The sequence below is a fragment of the Taudactylus pleione genome, unplaced genomic scaffold (assembly GCF_031769625.1).
Source record: "Taudactylus pleione unplaced genomic scaffold, aTauple2 ptg000090l, whole genome shotgun sequence".
Classification (NCBI taxonomy): Eukaryota; Metazoa; Chordata; class Amphibia; order Anura; family Myobatrachidae; genus Taudactylus; species Taudactylus pleione.
Window position 1 is genome coordinate 1,979,799 of NW_028284492.1, and position 22,130 is coordinate 2,001,928.

The 22,130-nt window shown below is 39.8% G+C and overlaps 1 pseudogene; it reads right to left on the minus strand.

The window, feature by feature from the left end:
• Positions 1 to 19,709: 19,709 nt before the first annotated feature.
• LOC148527218 (5S ribosomal RNA) lies at positions 19,710 to 19,828 on the minus strand (annotated as a pseudogene).
• Between the last annotated feature and the right edge of the window lie 2,302 nt (positions 19,829 to 22,130).

Here is a 22,130-nt window from a genome sequence, read left to right on the forward strand (position 1 = left end):
TTTCCCTAAAGTCAAATCTGTATTCAAGGGAACCTGTTTTGCATCAGTTACTGAGATAAAGAAGAAAATGACAGTGCTGTTGGGACAGTTGACAGATAATGAGCTTTGACCAATGGAAAATAAGAATGCAGTAGGATGTAGAAGGGGAATGAAGTTAAAATGTACTTAATATAATTAAACATAAATTATAGCATCAGTTGGCCACATCTTCTACACTCAGCTACAGAGCAAGTGCAGTGCGAAAGCACATTATATTCACCTGCAAAACTGACTTGTTTCAGTTCTGCTTCAGCTCTATTGTGGAAGCACATGATTCTATCCAACTCTTCATCTGTCCTAAAGTGTTCAACTTAGCATATATCCAGATATCTCTAATGTTTAAAAACAAATACAGCACAAAAAATTGTACTATGAGTCAGAGATGATTGGCTCAGTTTTGGCTCGCACCTTACCACCAAGTTTGGATTTTAGAAAGAGGCAAAACGTCATCATTCATGGTCAATACATCATCTTTGTCCGTGAAAGATTAAATTTTGCCTCGTTCTGAGAACTGAACCACTCATCACTACTACCAGTTTATTATCTTATTGAACCTAGCTACAATTTGTTGCAGATTATTCTTTGTTCCAAATCAATGTAACGTTGTACCTATGATAGTGTAGTAAAGTTACTACATGGCACTATTATTGCTTTAAAGAGTTTAAAAGGAGATGAGGCGTAAAGTTAGTTATTATATATTCTTTATTCACTAACACATTTGTATTTTGCAATTAAATTTGGATGAGAACCACATAACAAACGTTCACTAGAACATTGGCAGGAAAATGTATTTTAATGGCAAATTTTCATGATTTCCAGCCACCAGTCAAGCTTTTCCAGCCTTTAATCTAGCAGATCATAATCAGGTGTAAATATAGTAGGGTAATTCATGTGCACTTCCACCATAAGTCGCTCTTTATACTCTTTTTATTTAAAAAAAAGAAACCTGCATTGTTGTTAACATATCTTCTGTTTCACTGGAAAGGTATTTTGGGACAGTTTGCTAAATTTCATTACTGCATTTATTACTACTAAAATTAAGTTGTTGTCAGCACAATGAAACATATTTTTTCTCTAAGTTGTTGTCAGCACAATGAAACATTTTTCCTCTAACAATTTATTTTTCTGCTAAACGAATAAAGTTGTTTGCAAGCATTTCTTAGAAATGTGCTAGTACGGATGTCACACAAAATATAACTATTTTCCATTTATAGCATTTATTTTGTGCCAATCTTTGCATTTTAACAAATACATTGGTTGAGATTATAAATTACCTAAACAGCTAACAATATAGATAAAGGAAATAATCCAAAATTGATGTGCATCAGTCATTGTAGATGAAGTTTTGACCTTGAAATTCAAAATGACACTAAATGTAAGTGCAAAACATGGTGTGCCTTGTACTTAATATTAGAATTTAAATGTCAAAGTCAAACACACTGAGAAGCAGAAGCTTGCAAAAGTAAAGCTTGCTTAGTAAACTTAGCTGTGTGTATCAAATGCAGTGCTCACTCGATTGTCCAGTGGTCTGAGCCAATGAAAGTCACAGTGACAAAGAGCATTCACAATTTCCCCTAGAATAAGCCCAGGAAGAATAAATATGTGACATACAGTAAGTTCCTTTATTAAGGATACAGACTTTCCATGCACTGTGATTTGCTTGAATCAGAGTGAACATTAATTATACACCAATTAATTAGTTGATAGTGAATCAAAATTTAGAAAATATAAATTTGTCTAAATATCCAAATTAATAGTATCAACACGTCCATCTCCAGTGAACACATACAGTACTTTGCGCACTGTCTGAAAATTATTTTTGTCTTTCAATTTCTTTCATTAATTACTCTGTAAGTATATCAGAGTGATATCAGATTCAGGATACAGAGCAAATAAAAAGATCATTGTGAGTTACCATGGTTAATTGGTTCATTAGTTTCGTTAGCAGCAGAATCAAAAGTACACAGATATTACTATTGTAATTGTCTGAGCTGGATACTCTGCAAATGCAAAACTAACATTGAATGATATTTTAACCCATCTATTCCTAAGTACATGCACTGAATAATGACTGCAACATAAAATTTGGAATTAATTCTGATGGAAAGAGTAAAGTAATATTTATATGTTTTGGCAGTTTGTGAATAGCCGAGGCATATCTAAATTGGGAATCTATTACATTCTTAAAGCCTTCAATATCTAAAATAAATGCAGGTGAATTTAAAAGGCACTTTTAGTGAGAAGAAAGACCATTCTGATTATTATGAACTGTAGATAGTACTGATGCTAACAAAACTTATCATGCTTGTGCCTAATAAGTCAAATAGTGCATAAATTAACTTTTCTGGCACTATGCTAATAAGTTTTATTGGTCATTTAAAGTCAAAAGTATTTAAAAATATTTTTCACATGTTTCTTATCATTGATCAGTATTACAATAGTCTGAATTGTAAATATGCCCTTTTACGGAAACAGAGCCTTCCAAGTGCTATTTTGAGAAGGCACCACATATGGGAATGTGTCTAGAGATAAATTCTCACTGAAATGGATAATAAGTAGAAATGAGCAGTCCGGTTTTGGTTCAGATCTTCCCACTAAGGTCGGTAAAATGTCATCTTTCACGGACATCTGTGCCGAGTAATCATGTGCAGGCAAAGAGACTAAGGGGAGGAAATCAGTATGAGATGTGGCAGCTGAATAGCCTTTGGTTCAAATACCAACGCTGGAATCCCGAATGGTGCAGAATACTGACAGGCGCAGGTAAAGACCCTAACCCTCCCATCTCTCCCCCAAACCCTCCGTTAGTGGTGCCTAACCCTAACCTACCCCTGGTGGTGCCTAACCGCCCTTCACACACCCTAAATCTAACCCTCCCAGGGGGGCACCTATCCCTAACCTCCCCCCAGTGGTGCCTAATCCCCCTTCCCATAGCCTAACCCTAACCTGCCCAGGGGGTGCCTAACCCTAATGACCCCCCAGGGGTGCCTAATCCTAACCCCCGCCCCATCCCCAGCTAACTGCACTTACTTACTACCATCCGGACATTCGGCATTCCCACGGTCGGAATGCCGTCGCCGGTATCCTGATGTTTTTTGGGGTATCGGCGTTGGCATTATGCCGGGCAGCCGGATTACGGCGTCAGTATTTCAACTACCAGCATCCTGTCCGCTGACATATAAACTGCATCCCAAAGGGAGGGATGAAACATTAAGAGAGAGGGTCCTGTTCACAAGAGTTTAAATTCTAAAGGGAAATGGAAGGAGGGAGGATATTAGAATGTTACAAGGGGGTTAAGGAGGTAGGAGGGGAATAAAGCATCCATCATGGTTCAATAGACAGGTGAACAGGGGAGTTTTTAAGGTTTGTTTGGAGCAATGGAGGATGGGAGATAGGCTGATAAAGTGAGGTATGACATTTCTTAGGTTTTGAGAAGCATGGGAGAAATCCTGGAGGCAAATGTGAGTAGTGGTAATCAGTGGGGAGGAAAGTCTAATATGAGAGGTGGTAGGGAATGTGGAGGTAAAGGAGGTTAAAGATATAAGAGAAATAGGAGAAGGTAAAAGCTTGGTAAATAAGGATGAGTTGTTAAAACTGGATTCTGTAGGGTACAGGGAGCCAGTGGAAGGTTTTTAGTTAATTTAATAAATATTTATCAATGCATCCCCTTGTTTGCTAATGATGGACTTTTATCTACCGTATTCATCTAAAATTTCTGTATTTTAGAAAAACTTTAAATTGAGAAATACTGAAACAGACAACTTTGCATGGCATCATGTAATTTACATAATATACAGTAGTTATCTTTAGGGTTTTCTCCTGTATCTTAATACAAATGTTTATTTTCATTCCCCTTGGTTATGACACAGTTCACCTCTGTGTCCCATAGCCACATGACTTTTCTTTTTTTTTCTTGCCGTGTGAATGAATAATGAAAACAACCCTTGATTAAAAAACATTTTATATATTCCTTGGTATACGCTCAAAAATGGTTTCAATATCTTTGGCATTCTCATCTGCAGGAACATTTTATCTAAAGACACCAAATAGCAGAAAAAGGATACTGAGGATACAGTTGATCATCTTAGACACAAGGAGGATTCAACAAAAATGAGAAATAAATTGAAGTAGATATTAAGATCAGGAAATAACAGTGGTATGCAAAATTGCACATCCACTTGCAAATAGGGGGTCCAAGTGGTATGTACAAAGTGCCTGGACCTGCCTGAGGGCCCAGGCTGTTGAGTCATAGACATGTCCCAAACAGCTATGATCTCATCCCCTTCAGTAGTATTCCCAATGGTCCCACATGCTGGACCATGCCCCATAGTACTTGGTTAGACCTCCCGTAGTCACTGTTTGCAATCCCATTTAACAAGACCAAAAATTATCAATTTCTATAATGTATATCCCCTTCCCCAAAAAGAACTTCCTGCAAAATTAAGGTCTGTTGGGGTGCATATGGTTTTGAGCAAGCATTAATTTTCAGTCAGCACATGACCATTGGTGGCCAGTTGAGTTAGATCCTATTGATGACCACACTAAGAGGCCTCCATGTGATCCAAGCACTTTGCTCAAGGGATTACATGTGTATATTATTATTATTAATTTTTATTATTATTATTTTTTAATTTTCCACCCCAGTGTTTGATTGTGGCAGGATGATTGACAAGATTGACCAAAATTTTGGTGAACTATAAAAAAGAAGCTTGGGAAAATGAAAGGAACAGAGAGCTTAATGGAAATATGGGATTCATAAAATGCAGTCTTTACTAATGCCCAGGTTGCTGTTATGGTGGATCATGCTATGTGCACCTTAGAAGTGTACTTTGGATTTCATATTGTTACTCATGATATCTATGAATAATCTTCCTACATTTCATTCTAAAAATGAAATTGAGGGCTTAGGGATCACACACACAAAATTTGATGAATGCAAAGTGAAGTAATAGTTTTGCTCCACTTTACTTATGTTGTAACACTGAAAAACAGTGTCATAAGCTCCTCAGTGGTTTTTGTAGTAATACATTAGTATACTCTCCAATAAATGAGAAAGACCAATATAGAATACCCTTATTGAAAAACTATTACATCCAAGCACACAAGGATATCAGCCTCTATTTGATATTGGTGACTCACATAATAATCATCCTTATTATTTGATTGGCAGTATGCACTGCTAAAGATGGAGGATTAACTATTTTGAAGTGAATTCATGTTATGGGATTAATAACACTGGTAAATCTACAACAAACAGACTTAACATATTATTTAAACATCTAACTCTGCATGCACTAAATATCACAATATTGATGATTCAATTAACTGTGACAAGCATGAATGCTGTATAAACTACAATAATAATGTACTACAACCTGATATAAATTAGTACTAGAAAAATAATAAGCCTAATGATGTAAATAAACTAGGGATGTGCGCCGACCCCCATGTTTTGGTTTTGGATCTGTATCTCCTTGTGTTTTGGATCTGGATTTGGTTTTGCCAAAACCATCCCTTGCGTGTTTTGGTTTTGGATCTGTATTTTTTTTCAAAAATTTATAAAATCTGATAGAATCACATAATTTGGTTTCTTTCTTGTTCCTACAGTATTACTAACCTCAATAACATTAATTTCCACTCGTTTCCAGCCAATTTTGACCACCTCACAGCTCACAATATTGTTTTTATACAGTTTAGGCCCAAAATTTGCACCAAGCTAGCTGGTTGACTAAGCTAAGCAGCAGCAGTGGGTGACACAAACATGTGGCAGTTCAACTTCCAACATAGCTCATCAGGAAACAATTGTTTTTATTATTCAAGAGGCCTGAGGGACATGGAGTATGTATGTAGTTTAAGGCAGGGTCAGGAAGGGTTGATTGGTAGTACATTTCATTAATTTTTTTTATTCTGAAGCAAATTGATGAGGAAGAAGGGGTGGCATTTACAAAAATTATTTTACTCATTCACATCAGTCCTTGCCCCAGAAGAATCCTTGAGCGCTATGCCTGCTGCTGCTGGGAGTGGATTGTCATCCCAGAAGGGGACCAGGAAGACTACTAGTAGTGCTTTAAAAAACAATTGATTGTTAAACAATGCTTTGCAAAGATTCCACTTCACTAGAAATACAATTCCTAACCTGTACAGGGACATTAAAAAAACTTAATTAGTGGTCTCAAAAATGTCATTATACCCACTTTCCACTTAACCACAGATATGTGGACAAGCTGAAAAGAGCAAATGCTAAATTAAAGAAATAAGGTTTAAGTCTTACGTTGTGTCTTTCTTGAGAATCCTTGAGCACTATGACTGCTGCTGCTGCTGGCAGTGGATTTTCATCCCAGAAGGGATGAAGAAGTTGTGTCTTTCTTCCCAACGGACACAGATCTGAAGAGATGCAAAAAGCTGTTTGTAAGCAAATTGTCAGCTTAAGTGGCACGTGATGCAGCAGTGTCTTCTCCTTCAGTTTCTTCAGCAACTGAATCTGCCGAGAAAAAATAAACTTCCTCATAAAACCCACTGGTGATGCAGATGAGTCAACACAACAAAGTTTTTTTCTCTTGTGCCCAGGCATGACAATGGCCTTTTCCTTATTATGGGCAACAACTGTTTCATCCACTGGTGCCTAATTTACACAAACAACATCTTCATCATCACAATTCTCATCCTCAACATCCTCATCATCAACATCCTAATTAGCATCAGCTACACAAATATCCTGCTCATCCTGGTGCACTTCCACAGAAGCATCCTCGATTTCTATGTCAGCATGTTCACTTGTGCTTACATCATCATAAGAGGCAGAATCACCAGTCATAAATAAAGGCCAGGGCCTTAGCCTTTCCTGGCCACTTCATGTGGTGAAACTGGCATATTGCCAATGTTATGTCTTTCTGTAGCTAACTTTCCCTTTGATGTTTTTTTCTTTTCCACTGTAAAAGATTGGTTCTTGATTTTAGATGCCCTGACTTAAGCCCTGTATGCCCTTGGGCATTGGCTTTAGTAGATGATGTAGATGGACTAGTATCATCATGACTGGTGGCACTGGCAGCAACTACAGCACCAGTATGTGGTTCCTGCTCTCCTCTCAAGTCTCAACTGATTGTTCTCCATATCAACAAACACAAATGAAGTGGAGTACAGCACACATGTCAAATTGTACCAATTTTAAATATTACGCTACGATATCAATGACCTACAGTGTCACAAGATTTTTTTTGAATAAGAAAAGAATAACACACTGTGCTGCCACTTACGTGTCACAAGATTATTTATGAATAAGAATACCACACTGCGCTAACACTTAGTATCACAAGATTAATTATTTATGAATAAGAATAACACACTGTGTTACCATTTACAGTGTCACAAGATTAATTATTTATGAATAAGAATAACACCCTGTGCTACCACTTACAGTGTCACAAGATTAATTATTTATGAATAAGAATAACACACTGAGCTGCCACGTACAGTGATGTTATTATGTTATATATAAAATAACGCATGTTATTTTGCATTTTTTTGTGGTCTTGTAGTCAGCATGTAGACTAATCATTTATTCACAATTGAGGTGAAAAGTTGAATATTAGACTGCGCCACCACTTACAGGGTCACAATATTAATTATTTATGAATAAGAATAACACACTGTGCTACGACTTAGAGTATTACAATACATGGATAATAAACTGCAGTCTGGCCGGCTGTGTCACCAAACAATAATAGCGCAGCTAAGTTGCTAATGCACACACACAAAAAAAATATTAATTTAATTTAATTTAAAAAAATTTAACACTGGGTAAGAGCACCCCTGAATGAGGCAGCAGCCCCTTGATGAAAAACACAGACAGCACCACTTTTTGATGGACAATAAAGTACCCCTGCCGAGTGCGGACAGACTACCTGCAGAGTCTCAAATATGTGGACAATAACTGTGGCAGTGTCACCGTACAATAATACAATAAAAAAAGCATTTTTTTTAAAACTGTGGAAGAGGACCCCTAATTGAGAGAGCACCCCCCCCTGGACAACACAGCACCTCTTTATGGACTGCAACACTAGCCTGATGGACAGGACAAAAACACAGCAGCAGCCACAGTTAATTGACAGGACAAGTGACACAGCAGCTGCAGTACCCACTGAAGGAAGCCCCCCTTTATATACTGCAGCCTAAGCCCCTTTATGGACAACACAGCAGCAGCCTTTAGGCCAAGACCCTGACTGGACACACACTGAGTGACTGACAGTGACTGACTATGTCTGCTAGCTTCTCTCCACAGCCAGAGTGAAAATGGAGCCGATCACGGGGACCTTTATATAATCCAAAACCTGCAAGAATCCGACAGCAGGAGGATGACGTTTTGGCACATTTTGAGATACAAGTGACGCAGCAAACCTCAAGCCTAGCTCGGATCTCGCCTCGGATCTGGAAGTTCGGGTGGGTCCGGTTCTCAGAGAAGCTGACCCGCTCATCTCTAATATAAACAAGAATTCAATTATATAAGATACTGGTAAATTTACCTTAATTAGCCTCAATATATCTTCTGTATAGCTGACCCTGCATGAATCTAACATTACAGAGTTGGCTATCAGCAAGGGTTAGTATTACAGCATAAAAGGAACAGTATAACACTGGTTACTCAATATATTGTATTCCAATAAAATGCTGTAAAGCTCATGAGACCATTGGTATAAATAAACCAGAATATAACCACAATAATACACTGGTGAATTTACTGTAATTAACCTTGAGACATTATACTAGATACTATGTATATATATTAAATCCTATGTGAAACAGATTCAGATGACTAACAAGGATATTACATGGTAAGTACATGGAAGTGATATTGTAAACACGACAGCTACATATTGAGTCCTATTATGCTGAGATGATGATATACAAGTATAGGGCTAGCGGTATACATAAAGCAGATAATAACTGAAAGATATCGGTATATTTTTAAGACCGGTGAGTCACGTTAATGTGACTTTGGATGTGATAAGTGGACAATAAATTCTGAATCAACTCACCATATGGAAAATAGTGGTATATGGTGAAAATGTAAATTTTGGAGAGAGTTTGATCTTGTAGATAACTGTATGAGTGATGATCGTGCATTTTTACATCATACCAACTAATATTCAATAACCCCAGATATCTAATGCTAGTGCACATACTAATGGTTGGGGAAATCAATCCCAAAAGACAACAAAAGTAAAATATTATAATAGAATAATAAAATAACATAAAAATGGACAAGTAGGCAGATATATTTTGATTATATTTAGTTTTATTACTTACATTTCACAGAAATTCTTCCTTGGAGATACAATTTCAATTTTAAACTTACTTAATAAAGTTACAGTTTATAATACAAGTGCGCCAGAAAAAAAGACAATCTTTTGTTTTTCTTCTTGTATTTTTGACAATGTATGACTTTGGCAGCACACCCATACAGGTTGAAATATATGTTGCAAATTGTGATTGTCAAATTGGGGCAAACATATCAAAGGTTAAGTCTAAACTTGTACCTAGTGCAGAGGTATTCCCCATATCCCCAACCCCTCATGTTTAAAAGCTTATATAGTGGTATGGAAACATAGGCCTGCCAAGGATGTCACAAAGTCCTTTATTGCTTAAGAAAACTAGACTATTATAGAACATCACAGATCTACCTGCAATGGCACAACAGTTGTTGGTTTGGTCTCTCGGAGATGGGAATCTGTTAATAGTCACATTTTGCATGGCAAGATTTTATTACATGCAATTTCTGTTATATCATTTCTAACCACTTAATGCAAAATTTATAGCCATTTCATAATTAAATTAGATAATTTTTCATTTTGGCACTGTATTAAAATTCCTTAAAATAACTTTATCACATATAAATAATATATTTTTGCCAAGAATGATATTCCTCCACATTTAGCTTTTTGAATTATTTGGAATTTGTTAAACTGTGAAAAGAGCTTTTTTCTTTTTCTTTAAAAACCCTATTGAAATGTAGCCAAGTGGACAAGAAAAAGAAATTTCTGCATTTTTAACCTGAGAAGAAAAATGAAACTCAATCATTATATATGTATTACTTTAGTCATCTGGTTTCATTCTATTAATGACCTTTAACATCTGCAAAAATATTGTGAGAAGCTAATTTTGTTTGTACTGAGGTGGTGTAGAACTGTTTCTGGCTGTCAGTCTAGGATGTGCTATAAAATGAAACTCTCCTTCTGGGAGCCTTACAAGAACCTACTGTACAACCAGGGTTTATTGACAAAAGCCAGAAATGAAAAGAAAACACAGTTTATAACATACCAACACACAAAACAAGGGGTAAAAAGAGCCACCACATTATGCAAGTTAAATTGCATGACATTCAAATATTATGTTTTGTGATTTATAGTTATTTTAAAATAATTACCGTCTCTGGACGGGTGTGGTTAGGCATACAGAGTCTGATTATGACATTTTCTTCCACAATTTAATTTATTACAGTATGTTCTAGAGCTTGCCAACTGGGAAATAAAAATCTATTAATGCTTTTTTTTTACATTCTCTAACAGTCATTCAAATGAAATCTCTATAATTGAGCAAATTCATGCAGACTAGGACTACTTGTCTTTTCACATTGTAATATCATGGATATAATGTGAACTGATTTTTTGGAAATATAATCCAATGAGTCGGACACAAACCTTCTACCCACAAGTTTATATTGTGGTCTGAGACTTCACTGAAACTATCGAAGACCCACTGACATAATTTTTAATCGTATTTGACCACATACACTTAGGGCCCCATTTATTAATGAACTTGAATATCAGTGGCAAATTTCGTTTAGTATCGCAGTGATACTAATGAATATGCCACTGGTAGTTAATATTACTTACTTCACTGGCCAGGTCCAGTGACGTCCCCTACTCTATAGTGGCATCCTAACGTTGCCAGTGGTGGCTTCAGTGTCATGTGCATATGCATCCTCGATAGGGATCCAGCTGTACCTGGAAGGCTTCGCTGTCACACGTTAATGCAAATACAGCACTTGATTGTAAATTGGTGCTATCCAAGGACAGAACTATAGGAGGCGCCTGCCTCTGGGTGCCAGCACTAAAGGGGCACCTCCTCCATTGCCCACAATATACTCACCCCACTGAAGGCTGTAAATATGTACCCGGAGTGTACCGGCACTGCCGCCAAATACATGGCACCTCTTCCCGGCACCTAAGAAGCTACCATAACCATATGCTAGTGGAGGGCTCCGTGTCATACCATCAGATGAATCTTCCATCTATCTATAGCCTGTCCCCGCTCATTGTTGTCGCGGCTCATCAGCAGCTTCTCATGCCAGTGCGACAAGTCTTTGGCCCCCATTCAACCACAACTCCCCATCTCACTCCTCCCTGGTGGCATCCCTAGTGGACCTGTGCAGCGGGACCGAGCTTAAGCACAGCTGCAGATCTTCCAGGAGCTGGATGTCAACAAGGATGCACCAGACGGAGATGTGGTAAGAGAGCATGGGAGGCAGGGCCTGGGGCACCAGTGATTTAGTCTGGAGGCAGATCTTTGGTGGAGCAACTTCCCGGCATGTGAAGCACTTGGCAGTAGACTGGGCATTTTGTGATTTGTAGTTCCACCACAGTAGCAGTCTTGACTCAAACTCAAGGGTCTATTTACTAAGCCTTGGATGGAGATAAAGTGAATGGAGATAAAGTCCCAACCAATAAACTCCTAACTGCCATGTCACAGGCTGTGTGTGAAAAATTACAGTTAGGAGCTAACTGGTTGGGACTTTATCTCTATTCACTTTATCTCCATTTAAGGCTTAAAAAATAGACCCCTCAGTCTTCAAAGCCCCCACATCAGGTGGTATTACCCTCTATGTATGGTATCAGGAGGGCTCCCCACCCCACATCAGGTGGTTTTTGCCTCCATCAGGAGGACTCTGAGCCTCATGCTAATTGCACTATACAGGTCACTATCTTATCTTTGACTAACACATAGCTGTACATACTGCTAATTAACCCCAGGGCTGTAACTAAGGACGCTCTTCATACAAACATACATTCCATTCCTCAGTGCAGTTCCCATCTTTATAATAGACAATGTTATAATGTTATTCCTTATCTTGTGTCTCTGGTATATGATAGGAGAGCTGTATACCTTTCAATGTGTACCAGGCACATTAACTGGAGAGGATGTATACACATCCCTAATGCAAACCCTTCACTTCTCCTTCAGCACTACTGTCCATGAGTGGTCTGAGTGGAGAGTGCCAGGAAGGGTTGCTACAATTCCAGAGGCTCTTTAAGAGAGGATGAGTAATTGTGCAGGCTCCGATCGGTCTCCCTCTTCTCTGGTGGTGCAGTAAACTCTGGCATTGTGCCACGCCACATTCCCAGGACATCTCTACTGCACATGTGCTAATCACCGGGGAAATGGCAGCGATGGCCATTTTCCCATTGATTTTTGCAGCGCTGCAGCCAACGCCCAGATGACGGAGAGGTACATATATTTAATTGGGTGCAGGGTGTGTGGCGTATGGGGCCCATGTACACCGCACACCTTGGACCCATTATAAATACGCCCCTGTACGGATCCCTCTCCTGGTACTTTTTGCGATATGTAGCTCATAGGCAACAGCAGCTGCAGTAACTCCACTTTGAGATAGTGTTAGCTACCAGGGCCAGTCTCCGGAATGCAGATACATTCAAGGGATTATATAAATTTGAAGATATCTCCCGAAAAAGGGTATCTTTGGTAGGGATGAGTGGGTTCGGTTCTCAGAGAACCAAACCCACCCGAATTTAAGGGACCCGGGGCGACCTGAGCCAAGCTCGGATCTCCCTGTCTGCCCCGGATCCCTCAACAGAGGCAAAACCTTACGATCCTGCTGTCAGGTTGAGAGGTTTTGTGTTAAACGGGTTTAACACTGATTGGCTGAGAGAGCCGATTGGCTCTCAGCCAATCAGCGTTAAGCCCATTTAATATGCACACAGGAAGCAAAAGAAGATGGCGCCCGCCATCCCCCGCTGCCTGACACTGCCGGCACCTCCCGCTGCCGACACCGCCGGCACCCCCACTGGCAGCATCCCCGCTGCCGACACCACCGTTGCTGACACTGTCGGCACCCCTGCACTGCTGCCCCACATGCTGAGGACACTGTCAGCGACCCCCACACTGCTGACACTGCCAGCACTTCTACACTGAGGACAACACCAGCACCCCTCCCTGCCGACACTGTCAGAACACATACACTGAGGACACCGCTGGCACCCCCGCTCTACCGACACCGTCGGCACTCTGCATTGAGAACACCCCTGCACTTCCGACACAGTCAGCAAACCTGCACTGAGGACACCACTGGCACCTCCACTCTGCCGACATTGCCAGTACCCTTTACTGAGGACACTGCCATCCCATGTACTAAGGACACTGTCAGTAACCCATGCACTGCCGACACTGCTGGCACTCCCATACTGAGGACACCACCGGCACCCCTGTACTGCTGACACTGTCAGCACACAAGCACTGAGGACACCGCTGGTACCCCTGCTTTGCCGACACCACCAGCACCCTGCACTAAGGACACTGTCAGCACCCCCGCACTACTGTCCCACATATTGAGGACTCCATCAGCGACCCCAAACTGCCACTACTCCCACACCGAGGGCATCCCTGCACAGCCGATACTGTCAGCACTCCTGCACTAAGGACACTGCTGGCACCCCTGCTCTGCCGACACTCCTTTTACTATGCACTCAGGACACTGCCAGGGCCTCCACTCTGCCAAGACCGCGACACTGCCAACACTGACGGCACTTCCACATTGAGGACACCACTGGCACTCTCACATTGTGGACACCGCCAGCATCCCACACTGCCGACACTACTGTCATAGTAAGTGCGCTATTGGTGTATTCAACCCACACTGTATAATACACTGTATCTGTGTTGGAACTTGGAAGCTGAACTGCCACATGTTAGTGCCGCCCACTGTGTCACTTAGCTTAGTCAGCCAGCTAGCTGGATGCAACCTTTTGGCCTTAACTAGATGAAAAAATTAATATTGTGAGGAGGTCAAAATTAATTGGAAATTACTAGAAATAAATGTTATTGAGGTTAATAATACTGTAGGAACAAAATCAGGCCCATTTTATGTGATTTTAGCTGTTTTTATGATATTTTAAGAGAAAAATCCAGATCCAAAACCAAAAGCAAAAAACAAAACATCAAGGAAAAAAATCCCAAACCAGATTCAGATCCAAAACCACAGGAGATCCGGATCCAAAACCAAAACCAAAACATGAGGGTCAGCGCACATCTCTAGTTTTTGGGGGATAACCTTTTTTTTAAGGCAGGGAAGGGGGGGAAACCCCAAAAAGAGAGGGGTGCTTTAAGAGAGGAGAGGGTCAGTGACCGTGCAGGCCGCCTCCTGTTCTTGTTCGTGTATGTGCCAAATAGGAACAACTGAAAACTACTTTTGTACAAACAAAATAAATTTTACTTGGTGATCCCTGGCACTAAGCTAACACAGTCCCTCTGATTATCGGATTGTTCAGCTGGTTCGGCACTGATCGCCATGTCAACAGGAAATATTATCCTTTTAAACTATAATTTCCTCCCACAACTCACGCCTGACAGGTGTCACACATTTTTTCCTACCCTTGTGTCTGCCAGCAGTTAATCACCTCCCCTGTATAAAGGTGACTAAAGTAGGTGCTCTGTTTGGCATTTTTGCAGGGCTTCATTGCAGCCACTGTGGAAGCCTGCTAGCTTTCAGATGATCTCCATTAAATACATCTGGCTGGTCTTTTAATTTGCCACCATATATTGCTGGTGACGGTGATGCCGCTTGGTGTATATGTATGTGGATAATGGTTGCTATGCTGGTGTTGACAAAGGTCCTCCGGGATTGAAATGTTGATGATGACTACAACCTTATTTGGATTATGTTGCTGATAATAAATGAATAAGCTTACTGCTTTTGATGAGTGCCCTCTATTTTTTCCATATTTCTGGAAACTACACTGGATTTATTTTAGGAACATAACATTGGTTTTGGAGGCTGCATCCCGATGCTGATGGTATGAGATGAGAGTGCAGGAATTTTGATTTATATATATATATATATATATATATATATACAGCCAGGTGCATAAATATTGGGACATTGACAGAATTCTCATATTTTGGCCTCTATTCACCACCACAATGGCTTTGAAATGAAACAAACAAGATGTGCTTTAACTGCAGACTTTCAGATTTAATATGAGGGTAATTACATCCAAATCAGGTGAATGGTGTAGGAATTACAACGGTTTCTACCCACTTTTTAAGGGGCCAAAAGTAATGGGACTATCAACTCAAAAGCTATTTCATGGACAGGTGTGGGCTATTCCCTCGTTATTTCATTATCAATTAAGCAGGTTAAAGGTCTGGAGTTGATTCTAGGTGTGACATTTGCATTTGGAATCAGTTGCAGTCGACTCTCAATATGAAATAAAAAAAGCTGTCACTATCAGTGAAGCAAGCCATCATTAGGCTGAAAAATCAAAACAAACCCATCAGAGAGATAGCAAAAACATTAGGTGTGGCCAAATCAACTGTTTGGATTTCTTAAAAAGAAATAATGCACCGCAGAGCTCAGCAACACCAAAAGACCCGGAAGACCATGGAAAACAACTGTGGTGGATGACAGAAGAATTATTTCCCTGGTGAAGACAAACCCCTTCACAAAAGTTGACCAAATCAAGAACACTCTCCAGGAGGTTGTCAAAGTCGACAATCAAGAGAAGACTTCACAAGAGTGAATATAGAGAGTTCACCACAAGATGTAAACCATTGGTGAGCCACAAAAACAGGAAGACTAGACAAGAGTTTGCCAAACAACATCTAAAAAGCCATTACAGTTCTGGAACAACATCCTATGGACAGATGAGACAAAGATCAACTTGTACCAGAGTGATGGGAAGAGAAGAGTATGGAGAAGGAAAGGAACTGCTCATGATCCAAAACATACCACCTCATCAGTGAAGCATGGTGGTGGTAGTGTCATGGCGTGGGCATGTATGCCTGCCAATGGAACTGGTTCCCTTGTATTTATTGATGATGTGACTGCTGACAAAAGCAGCAGAATGAATTCTGAAGTGTTTCGGGCAATATTATATGCTTATATTCAGTCAAATGCTTCAGAACTCATCGGACGGCGCTTCATAGTGCAGATGGACAATGACCTGAAGCATACTGCAAAAGCAACCAAAGAATTTTTAAGGCTAAAAAGTGGACTGTTATGCAATGGCCAAGTCAATCCCCTGACCTGAATCCGATTGAGCATGCATTTCACTTGATGAAGACAAAACTGAAGGGAAAATGCCCCAAGAACAAGCAGGAACTGAAGACATTTGCAGTAGAGGCCTGGCAGAGCATCACCAGGGATGAAACCCAGCATCTGGTGATGTCTATGCGTTCCAGACTTCAGGCTGTAATTGCCTGCAAAGAATTTGCAACAAAGTATTAAAAAGTGAAAGTTAGATTTAGGATTGTTTAGTTTGTCCCATTACTTTTGACCCCTTAAAAAGTGGGAGGCACATATAGAAACCATTGTAATTCCTACACCGTTCACCTGATTTGGATGTAATTACCCTCAAATTAAATCTGAAAGTCTGCAGTTAAAGCACATCTTGTTTGTTTCATTTCAAAGCCATTGTGATGGTGAATAGAGGCCAAAATATGAAAATTCTGTCAATGTCCCAATATTTATGCACCTGACTGTATATATATATATATATATATATATATTGTATACAGAGAGTACTGATTATAGCGCTAGTCCCTATGCGGATTCTGTAAGCATCAAAGTCCTTTGATGGATCAGTAAATGTTCTACTATAATCCCATTGTCACGGTGGCTGCTCACAATTCTCCAAATGGATCGTTGTTGTGCGGTCCCAAAATTTATGAAAATACAAAAGGTGAGAGCAAGCGCCTTATAGTATAGTAAGTTTGTGTAATCAGATGCACACTCATATTAAATTACAAAGCGTACCGTGTGTGCCTAATAAATAGGCATGTAATGATATGTCCTTGGTCAGCAACCTTGCGTTCCTTTATAGTGTAGGACTTCACTGCAGGTAGGATGACAAATGCGGCCACAAAATTTATGAAAGTACAAAAGGTGAGATCGAGCGCCTTATAGTGTAGTAAGTTGTATAATTAGGTGCACACTCATAATAATTTACAAAGCGTACCATATGTGCCTAATAAATTGGCATATAATGATATGTCCTTGATCAGCACCCTTGCGTTCCTTTATAGTGTGGCACAGTCACTTCACTCCAGGTAGGATGATAAATGGGGAGGAAAAAAGTGCTTGCATAGTGTAGTATATTTAAAAAAAAAAATTAATTACAAACACAAAACACCAAAAAAATACACAATTACAATTTAAAGATGGTTTTAAAGCTTATATGATTGATATAGTAGTCCCAGATAGCGGAGGTCACCACAGCCTCAATGCGTTTCTTCCCTTCTGCCTGTATGGCTGGACTTCGTCAGGAGGATATTTGCAATACAAGTGGAGAGTATTCAAACATATATACCCTGTCTAATTAATCCATAATGTCCATAGATGGCACATCCGGTTTTCGGAGGTACGGTCACCATTTTTGATCCTAGTGCGCATGCGCGGGACCAAAGAATATCGCGGGAGGTCCCGCTGCATATGCAGAGTGGGGATCTCCGCTAGATGCAGTTTACGCACAAACAGGGCATGTCGCGCACCCGCGGGATGGTGTCCTTAGACTCCCGCCGGATGCCAGCCCTTAAGACCACTAGCTTAGAGCTCTCCCTGTTCCCCTATAACAGTGTATAGGCAAGATGTCTCCGGAAAGTCGCCCATTTTGTTGTGGTCTCACATATGCGGTGGCCATTTTCTTATGGTCTCTGTGCAAATTTGCCAAATATATAAATAAATGCAGGGTTTGTTTTTAAAAAAGATAATATAGCAGATCATCTAACCATAATAAAGATACTATCTAGGCTTTTATAACAAATAAATAAAAATCCATAAAATACTAGTAGCACCATAAGTAAATATACATATATAAACATTATATAAAAAATAAATATATAAAATATGTAATCAGTAAAATACATGTATAATACAATTATAGGCATAACCCAAATACCTGAAGATAGAATAGATAAAATAAAATAAAATAAAATGGGATAAAATAAAAAAACTACAAAACTAAAACCACTATTCAGAAATGACCCAATTACCAGCAATAAATGATAGAAAGATGGGGGTTAAAGTATGGGGAAGTCACAAAAAGGGGGTAATTTTGTACATTTCATTTATGGAACCATTCATGTGGAACCATGGACTTAAGAGTAAAAATCCAAATCATCTCCCTCTGAGATATCTTCTTTTCCCTATCACCTCCTCTTTCGCTAAGGTGTACATTTTCTATTGCTTTGAATTTTTATTTTTAATGTGAGGGTCATTAAAAATAAAACTGATAATCATTCCATACCGAAACATTTTAGCAAGTAACACAATGCTGATCCAACAGGATTAAAATTCAAAGCAATAGAAAATGTACACCTATTTATTAGGCACACACGGTACGCTTTGTAATTTAATATGAGTGTGCATCTGATTACACAAACTTACTATACTATAAGGCGCTCGCTCTCACCTTTTGTATTTATTTATATATATATATATATATATATGACAAAGTACATAACACCGGCACTCACTGGTCCTGCACAGAAGAATGACACAATAGCTTAGTTGTTAGTTCAACGTTTCAGTCCCTAAAGACCTTTATCAAGAACACACATAATGAAAAGTACACATATCTTTATACTGCACAATCTCCAAGTGGATTTGCTGGCACAACCTCCGTCTGTCTCTAGGCTGATTATGTCACTCATGTGCGCCTGGCAAGACGCCGTGTGCACGAAGACATTGTGACCAGCACTCCCAGCTGCGCGATGACATCAGTGCCCAGGTATCAGATATCGGGTCCCATATGGCAATGTGTAAACAAATGTGCTACACAGTATACAAACACATGGACAGGGTGAGTCTCTCCGGGGAGACTACAGTTCAACCCAATACATGAACATAATATAACACATGCACGGGGGGGCCAGAATAGGAATACATACCACATACAAAAATAAATCAAAGGAGGGAATCATAAAAACTGGATACAACAGAAACATATGGACGTAGTGAATGTATGATATAAAGGACATAATAGGAATGAATAATATAAAGAACATAATAGGAATGAAAGAACACTATGGACAACAGATAAGGACAACACGTTTAGTTCTAAATAGCGCTTGCTGGGATGCAACATTGAAAGTGGCATATAGTCAAAAGACTTTTGTGGTCTCCGAAACGGAGTGACACCAATAGATGGCACCCAATAATGATTGATGTACAGGTTGCAGTAAGTTGTATTGTAAGGATACATCCAAACATCTATTAATTACTGTTGGGACTACACACTAAGGTGATATGTAAAAAAAAATAGCTAATAATATATAACCAACTGTATAGGGCAGCCTGCTCATAATGCCAAGTGATACTATAGCCAATGAACGTGGTAGTACCAGTGGGGGAACTGCACCGACAACATGTAAGGCACAAGTTATTTTGCTTACAACACCTGGTCTTCTTAGGTGGTCTCCCAACCCAGTATCAGCCAAGCCAGATACCGTTTAGCTTCCAAGATCAAACGAGATCGGGCACTTACAGTACTGTATGGTCATAAGTATTTAAGCCATGGCCACATTGTATCAATAGAGTAGATCTAGCAGCACTTACTAAACCACTTCCTGGGGTATGAACCGAGGTCATGTTGTAGAGCTGCATACAGTATTCTACAAAAAAAAACTGACAAAAAATGTCTTTTTGATTGAAGTGATTTATGGCCAAATATCATCCAGGAATTGAGGCGGCACTCAGAGACTTACAATTCATGTACTCCCAAAAGGGGCTTGTGTACCCCCAACATTTTGGGGCTCTAGTCCCCTTCTTCAGTACAACATGTTGTTCTGAGGAAGGGGATTAGAGCCCCGAAATGTTATCTGTAACTAACACCCTGGTGGGGGTACACAAATTGTAAGTCTCTGGGTGCCACCTCAATTCTTGGATATGTTTTGGGGGTGCTGACCTCCGAGGTGAGCCAGCTTCAATGCTCATTGCAGAATGGTAAATCACAGGCGTGCCGGAGCACAGGATTGTCTGGGTGCGGGAGGTAAGAGCCGCACCTGGGTGTCACCATGGGAGGTGTTGACACCAAAATGCCAGCTCCTCTGCAGTGACAGGTGCCGGGTGCTGCAGTGTGACATCATCCTGCAGCACCCGGCTCCTGTCATTTCAGGTGATACTGGGCTGACCCAGACGGCCTCAGGTGCGCGGGTGGTATCCAGAGTGTGCATTAGGTGTCACCAGACCTGGTGACACTGCAGTATACATACTGTCCATACATAAATAAAATGCAGTTAAATTTTTTTATAAACTACTTAAAATATATTGTCTACAATTTACTGGTCCTGTGGTCCTGTTGCTTGAGGTATCTGCCTTAATCTGGCTCACAGTGCTGAATGTTAAAAACACTGTACAATATATAATTCATGCACAATATAGAACATATCTAGACAGTTATTAATAACTAATAAGGTAGCATTTTCACCGTGAAAGAAAAATTGAATAAGATGCAAATGCAAAAGTTTTTATTTTAAATTTAAATCAATGCACACATTCATCCATTTCCCTTTAAAAGATTAAATGGAAATAGGCTTTATTGCTGCTAATAGATTGCTAAATAATGTTACTAGCTCACAGCACCAGCATTAATATGTATTAGCATAAATGGGAGGGATTCAAATGCATTTATCCAATCAGGAGCATCCACTGATTAGAGTGCAAGGGTTCATATCATGCAATGGATGCATACAAATATTCAGGGGTATATTTACTAATGTTCAAGTTTGGATTTGATTTCATGGTTGTTTAAAATCAACTAAAATCGAAACAAATCAAACTTCAAAATCACTCACCAAATCCCTAATTTATAATAATAATGGATTTTGTATTCGATTTTGAAATCAAATTCGATTTTGGTCAATTTTGATTAGTGACTTTGGATGCCCATGACCAAATCAAACAGAAATTGAACTGAAAATCGAACAATACCTTGTACCTAGCACAGGTCTGTCCTCTCCTCAGTAGATTCCAAGTTTGGGACCTGTAAAAAAAAATTATAATACTCACATACCCCTTGTGTCATGTCCTCTTCTTTTCATGTAGGCATCCACTGTCTTCACAAAATAAAAAAAATAAAAAGACAGTGGATTATCCTTAAGGATGGCACTTCGCGAATGATGGCTTAGCTGCTGCATTTCCCATAGAAATGCATTGGGTGAGTGTCCATTGGCTGAGAGAGGAGAGCCTCAGCCTCTCTCAGCCAATGAAAGGTTCCCACCATTGACTTCGACTGTGAGAACCGCTAGGTTACTAAAGGTTACCTAGCGTACTGTTTGTGGGATCTGCATTTTTTTTTTTGTGAAGACAGTTGATACGTACATGGAAAGAAAAGGATGTGACACAAGGGGTAGGTGAGTATTGTTTTTTTTTTTTACAGGTCCCGAACTTGGAATCTACTGGAGAGTGGGACAGATCAGTGATAGGTACATGATAAGTATGTAGTGTGAGTGCAGGTGAGTGTAAGTAAGTGAATGAGTGAGAGCATGTGTAATAAAAAAAAACCTGAACTAGAGGTACTAGCGGTCCCTTAATGCCCTGCATGCTGGTACTTGTGGTTCTCCAAGTACCAACATGCAGAGGAGGCTTGCTGGGACCTCTAGTTCTCCTGTAAAAGACAATGTTATTTATTCTGTTTTTTAACACAATCAACCCGGCACCCAACACCCAGGGATGCCGTGGATAGCCCTGGGCTAACAGCCCAAGCCTGGGGTTCCCTGGAGAGGGGGTCCCCATCTCCCCTGGGATCCCCAGCCTGGGCTGACTAGCGGTCAGCAATAATGCTTTGTCCGGGCCCATATTTTCACAA